Here is a 7412-nt window from a genome sequence, read left to right on the forward strand (position 1 = left end):
AATGAAGATCACTCAGAATTTTAAATAGAGAAATAGAAATAAAGAATGCTCAAATGTCATGCTTCAGCTCCTCTTGCTTGCTTCCCAGTCCTCCAGCTCTGAGAGAATTAGAAGACAAACCTAGAGCTTTGGAGTAGAGTAGAGATTAGGGATATGACAGGCTGTAAAAGGCAGCAAGACGGAAAGAGAATCAGAGAACGAGGGATGGTTCCTGTTTTGAATGCAAGGCTGTGGACATGGGAGAAACAAGATTCTCTTGGGGTGTCCGTGCTGTGAACCGCTCTACCGTAGGCTCAGATTCTATATATGTGGGAATAAACCATATATCCCAAAGACATCACAGTCTCTGCTGTCCCCCATTTCCCAAAAGGAAATATGAACCCACGGGAGGCAGCTTGGGACCCCAGCAATCTTGTGCTGCTGGGAGATTGAAGTGCAAAACCCTCCCATATATCATCTGCAAAAATTGTTTAAAGATCTGCCAAACCTGGAAATGTACCTTTCATTTCTTGAGGTCCAGGGAGCACATCATCTAAGGAAAAAAGGGGAAATGAGGGAAAAGTCAATACTCGTACTTGGCTCCAAGGTCAATGCTTTAGATTTGGAATGCTTGCAAGTGTGTTCGTGCCTAAATCTAAAATGTAGCCATGGTATTCCATCTTTCTCCCTCTTCCAGCATTAGCATTAAGTGTTATGAAAGCATGTTCCAGATGGGGGGCAGAGAGAAGAGTTGCCTCCCCTAGCTCTGAGAGAGTTAGGAGACAAAACCAGTATTTTGGAGTCTTTAGGGATGTGACAGGCTGTAAAAGGCAGCAAGATGGAAATAGAATCAGAGCACGATGGTTGATTCCTGTTTTGAATCCAAAGCTGTGGCTTTGGGAGAAACAAGACTCTCTTGGGGTGTCTGTGAACCCCTCCATTGTAGGCTCAGATTGCATATAGGTGTAAATATACCATATATCCTAAAGACCCCACAGTCTCTGCTGCCTCTCATTTCCCAAAAGGAAATACAAACCCTGTGGGTGCAGATTGGGACCCCCAAAACTGAAGCAGGGTACAGCCGTGTCTTTCGTTTCTTGAGGTCGAGAGAACATAAAGGCTATGGGGAAAAGTGAAGTGAGGAAAAAGTCAATATTCATACTTGGTTCCAAGGGCAACGCTTTAAATTTAGAATGTTTGAAGTGTGTTCATGCCAAAATCTAAAATTTCACTATAGTACTCCATCTTTTGCCCTCTTCTAGCATTAGTATTAAGTGTTATGAAAACATGTTTTTTTGGGGGGGAGGGCACTCAGAAAAGGGTTGCAATCAATGCCAAAGATTGAAAGGTCACTCAGAATTTTAAACTGACCCTCATACAGAACCCTCAAATGTCAAGATATCAGGTATCTAACGACAAATGCAACATGTGAAAATTTAAATTTCCATACACTGCTCTTTCCTTCCGGCATTCTATTCCCCCTCCCCCCAAAAAACCCATATTAGACTCTTATATAGGATCCCCATGTGATTTAGAGCTCCCTTCTGCAGACAGCGCCAATAATGGGGTACGCTGGAGGGGGCAGAGCTAGTGCACATATCTCTGATTTCCCTTGTGTGGTCCTAAGCATGCGGGAGAAGTGAACACCCCAAGGGGGCCATAGTCTTCCCTCCACATTTGGCTTTGATGAGGCTGAACCAGCTTCAGAGCAAGCAACAGCCCACTTCACAACTTCCTTTAAACGCAGAGCCAGTAGTTTCAGCTACTCGTTTGCTTCCCAGTCCCTTCTCATTCACCAGATTGCAGCAGGAAGTAGTATTCATCTGTTTGTCCTACTGCAGACAGGAGAAGGGAGCCAAGCGAAAGGGGGGCAGATGCATCAATAGGTAGTAGCTAGGAGAGTTAGTCCCAATAGGGGTCTCCATGTACACAGTTAGTCTGGGCCATTAACCAAGAACAAAGGAAAGGAGTTGGGCCATCAAGAAATACAGAGAGGGGGTTCTGTGGCACACAGCTCTTGGGAGGGCCCTTCCCCAGCTCTGAGATGGTTAGAAGACAAAACCAGAGTTTTGAAGTATAGTACAGTTTAGGGATGTGACAGGCTGTAAAAGGCAACAAGCCAGAAATAGCATCAGAGCACAATGGTTGGTTCCTGTTTTCAATGCAAGGCTGTGGCTGTGGGAGAAAATAGATTCTCTCTTGGGCTGTCCGTGTTGCAAACCCCTCCACCATAGGCTGAGATTCTATTTATGTGGGAATAAACCATATATCCTAAAGACACCACAGTCTCTGCTGTATCTCGTTTCCCTAAAGGAAATGCAAACCCTGGGTTTGCAGCTTGGGACCCCAGAAATCTTGGGTACAGCCGTGTCTTCCTCTTCTTGAGGTCCAGGGAGCACAACGTCCAAGAAAAAAGGGGAAATGAGGGAAAACTCAATACTCGTACTTGGCTCCAAGGGCAATGCTTTAGATTTCGAATGCTTGCAAGTGTGTTCATACCTAAATCTAAAATGTAGCCATGGTATTCCATCTTTCTCCCTCTTCCAGCATTAGCATTAAGTGTTATGAAAGCATGTTCCAGATGGGGGGCAGAGAGAAGAGTTGCCTCCCCTAGCTCTGAGAGAGTTAGGAGACAAAACCAGTATTTTGGAGTCTTTAGGGATGTGACAGGCTGTAAAAGGCAGCAAGATGGAAATAGAATCAGAGCACGGTGGTTGATTCCTGTTTTGAATCCAAAGCTGTGGCTTTGGGAGAAACAAGACTCTCTTGGGGTGTCTGTGAACCCCTCCTTCGTAGGCTCAGATTCTATTTATGTGGGAATAAACAATACATCCTAAAGACCCCACAGTCTCTGCTGCCTCTCATTTCCCAAAAGAAAATACAAACCCTGCGGGTGCAGATTGGGACCCCCGAAATCTTTTGCTGCTGCAAAACTGAAGCCGTGTACAGCCGTGTATTTCTTTTCTTCAGGTCGAGAGAACATAAAGGCTAAGGGGGAAAGGTGAAATGAGGAAAAAGTCAATACTCATACTTGGTTCCAAGGGCAATGCTTTAAATTTAGAATGTTTGAAGTGTGTTCATGCCAAAATCTAAAATTTCACTATAGTACTCCATCTTTTGCCCTCTTCTAGCATTAGTATTAAGTGTCATGAAAACATGTTTGGGGGGGGCAGTCAGAAAAGGGTTGCAATCAATGCCAAAGATTGAAAGGTCACTCAGAATTTTAAACTGACCCTCATACAGAACCCTCAAATGTCAAGATATCAGATTATCTAACGACAAATTCAACATGTGAAAATTTAAATTTCCATACACTGCTCTTTCCTTCCGGCATTCTATCCCCCCTCCCCCCCAAAAACCCATATTAGAATCTTATATAGGATCCCCATGTGATTTAGAGCTCCCTTCTGCAGACAGCACCACTAATGGGATACGCTAGAGGGGGCAGAGCTTTGCCTTGTGTGGTTCTAAGCATGCGGGAGTAGTGAACACCCCAAGGGGGCCATAGTCTTCCCTCCTCATTTGGCTTTGATGAGTCTGAACCAGCTTCAGAGCAAGCAACAGCCCACTTCAGAACTTCCTTTAAACGCAGAGCCGGTAGTTTCAGCTCTTCTTGCTTGCTTCCCAGTCCTCTCATTCAACAGAATGCAGTAGGAAGTAGTACTCATTTGTTTGTCCTACTGCAGACAGGAGAAGGGAGCCAAGCGAAAGGAGGGCAGCTGCATCAATGGGGAGTAGCCAGGATAGTTAGTCCCAATAGTTACATGTATACAATAGTCTCCATGTACACAGTTAGTCTGGGGCATTAACCAAGAGCAAAGGAAAGGAGTTGGGCCATCAAGAAAGACGGAGAGGGGGCTCTATGCCAGACAGCTCTTGGGAGGGCCCTTCCCCAGCTCTGAGATGGTTAGAAGACAAAACCAGAGTTTTGAAGTAGAGTTGAGTGACAGGCTCTAAAATGCAGCAAGCCGGAAATAGAATCAGAGCACAATGGTTGCTTCCTGTTTTCAATGCAAGGCTGTGGCTGTGGGAGAAACAAGATTCTCTCTTGGGCTGTCCGTGTTGCGAACCCCTCCACCATAGGATGAGATTCTATTTATGTGGGAATAAACCATATATCCTAAAGACACCACAGTCTCTGCTGTATCTCGTTTCCCAAAAGGAAATGCAAACCCTGGGTTTCCAGCTTGGGACCCCAGAAATCTTGTGCTGCTGGGAAACTGAAGCGGACTGCAGCCGTGTCTTCCTCTTCTTGATGTCCAGGGAACACAATGTCCAAGGAAAAAAGGGGAAATGGGGGAAAAGTCAATACTCGTACTTGGCTCCAAGGGGAATGCTTTAGATATAGAATGCTTGCAAGTGTGTTCGTGCCTAAATCTAAAATTTAGCCATGGTATTCCATCTTCCTCCCTCTTCCAGCATTAGCATTAAGTGTTATGAAAGCATGTTCGAGACGGGGGGGGGGGGGGGGGAAGAGAGAGAAGAGTTGCCTCCCCTAGCTCTGAGAAAGTTAGGAGACAAAATCAGTATTTTAGAGTTTATAGAGATGTGACAGGTTGTAAAAGGCAGCAAGATGGAAATAGAATCAGAGCACGATGGTTGATTCCTGTTTTGAATCCAAAGCTGTGGCTATGGGAGAAACAAGACTCTCTTGGGGTGTGTGTGAACCCCTCCATCGTAGGCTCAGATTCTATTTATGTGGGAATAAACAATATATCCTAAACACACCACAGTCTCTGCTGCCTCTCATTTCCCAAAAGGAAATACAAACCCTGCTGGTGCAGTTTGGGAGCCCTGAAATCTTTTCCTGGTGCAAAACTGAAGCGGGATAAAGCCATGTCTTCCTCTTCTTGATGTCCAGAGAGCACTACGTCTAAGGGGGGAAAGTGAAATGAGGAAAAAGTCAATACTCATACTTGGTTCCAAGGGCAATGCTTTAGATTTGGAATGTTTGCAAGTGTGTTCACACCAAAATCTTAAATTTCGCCATAGTACTCCCTCTTTCAACTTCTTCCGGCATTAGCATTAAGTGTTATGCAAACATGTTTGGGGGGGGGGGGGCGCTCAGAGAAGAGTTGCAATCAATGCCAAAGACTGAAAGGTCACTCGTAATTTTTAACTGACCCTCATACAGAACCCTCAAATGTCAAGATATCTGATATCTAACGGCAAATTCTACATGTGAAAATTTAAATTTCCATACACTGCTCTTTCCTTCCGGCATTCTATTCCCCCAACCCCCAAATCCCTTCTGCAGACAGCACCAATAATGGGGTACACTAGAGGGGGCAAAGCTAGTGCACATATCTCTGCTCTCCCTCGTGTGGTTCTAAGCGTGCAGAAGTGAACAGCAAGAGAGCCATAGTCTTCCCTCCACATTTGGATTTGATGAGTCTGAACCAGCTTCAGAGCAAGCAACAGCCCACATCAGAACTTCCTTTAAACGCAGAGCCGGTAGTTTCAGCTCTTCTTGCTTGCTTCCCAGTCCTCTCATTCAACAGAATGCAGTAGGAAGTAGTACTCATTTGTTTGTCCTACTGCAGACAGGAGAAGGTAGCCAAGCGAAAGGAGGGCAGCTGCATCAATGGGGAGTAGCCAGGAGAGTTAGTCCCAATAGGGGTCTCCATGTACAGTTAGTCTGGGCCATTAACCAAGAACAAAGGAAAGGAGTTGGGCCATCAAGAAAGACGGAGAGGGGGCTCTGTGCCAAACAGCTCTTGGGAGGGCCCCTTCCCCATCTCTGAAATGGTTACAAGACAAAATCAGTATTTTGAAGTAGAATTCAGGGGTGTGACAGGCTGTTAAAGGCAGCAAGCTGGAAAGAGAAACAGAGCACGATGGTTGATTCCTGTTTTGAATGCAAGGCTGTGGCTGTGGGAGAAACAAGACTCTCTCTTGGGGTGTCTTTGCTGTGAACCCCTCCATCGTAGATTCAGATTGTATATATGTATAAATAAACAATATATCCTAAAGACACAACAGTCTCTGCTGTCTCTCATTTCCCAAAAAGGAAATACAAACACGGTCGTTGCAGACTGGGACCCCGGAAATCTTTTCCTGGTGCAAAACTCAAGCTGGGTACAGTTCTGTCTTTCTTATCTTGAGGCCCAGAGAGCACAATGTCTAAGGGGGAAAAGTGAAATGATGAAAAAGTCAATACTCATACTTGGCTCCAAGGGCAATGCTTTAGATTCAGAACGTTTGTAAGTGTGTTCGCGCCAAAATCTAAAATTTCGCCACAGTACACCCTCTTTCTCCCTCTTCCAGCATTAGCATTAAGTGTTATGAAAACATGTTTGGGGGTGGGGAGGGGGCGCTCAGAGAAGAGTTGCAATCAATGCCAAAGACTGAAAGGTCACTCAGAATTTTAAACTGACCCTCAGACAGAACCTCAAATGTTAAGATATCTGATATCTAACTAGAAATTATACATGTGAAAATTTAAATTTCCATACACTGCTGTTTCCTTCCGGCATTCTATTCCCTGCCCCCAATCACATTAGAATCTCATGTAGGATCCTCATGTGATTTAGAGCTCCCTTCTGCAGACAGCGCCAATAATGGGGTACACTAATGGCCCCCTCCCCCAGCTCTGGGAGTTAGAAGACAAAACCAGAGTTTTGGAGTAGCGTTTAGGGATGTGACAGGCTGTAAAATGCAGCAAGCCGGAAAGAGAATCAGAGCACGAGGGTTGATTCCTGTTTTGAATGCAAGGCTGTGGCTGTGGGAAAACAAGACTCTCTTGGTGTCTGTGGTGTGAACTCCTCCATCGTAGATATGTGTAAATAAACCATATATCCTAAAGACACCACAGTCTCTGCTGTCTCTCATTTGCCAATAGGAAAACTGAACCCTGGGGAAGCAGCCTGGAACCCCTGGAATATTCACAGTTTGGAAATTGGCATGGCATGCAACTATATCTATCTATCCCACATCTAAAACATCATACAATGATCATTGTTACCTTTGAATTTCTTGGTCTCCTTCTCCAAAAAAGGATGCATTTCGGAGAATTGATCTATTTGCTCTTTTAATCCAGGAGGAAAAGCTATTCCATTCATGGTTTTCTTTTTATTACACCTAGGAAGAAGAACGTGAGGTTTATTGTGCTCCATCTGGTCATTCTCAAGTCATTCTTAATTCAGCCGTCAGAATGAAGGAGAAAAGTCAGAACAGCAGGAAGATACAGAGGGCTTGGCCACGCTTCAGTTTGCCCTGTGATTTCTAGGCGCAGGTCTGATAGGTTTTTCGTTCATTCCCCCCTGCTTTCACCAGGAAAGCCCCCACTGTTTACTGCTGAATCGGAACCAAGGAAAGTCGAGTTTTCAGTGGGTTGACAGCGGGATAGAAACAAACATTTATCAGGTTTTCTGTGGATTTATGTTTCTTCCAATTCAGTGGTAAGCAGCAGGTTTTCCAGGAAAAGCGGCAGG

General features: G+C 44.9%; 1 protein-coding gene across 1 annotated transcript in view; it reads right to left on the minus strand.

Annotated features, from left to right (window-relative positions):
• LOC117042396 (oocyte zinc finger protein XlCOF6-like) overlaps positions 1-7412 on the minus strand; it is a 449944-nt gene that overhangs the window by 36134 nt on the left and 406398 nt on the right. The window lies entirely within an intron of this gene.

The sequence above is a fragment of the Lacerta agilis genome, chromosome 2 (assembly GCF_009819535.1).
Source record: "Lacerta agilis isolate rLacAgi1 chromosome 2, rLacAgi1.pri, whole genome shotgun sequence".
Classification (NCBI taxonomy): domain Eukaryota; kingdom Metazoa; phylum Chordata; class Lepidosauria; order Squamata; family Lacertidae; genus Lacerta; species Lacerta agilis.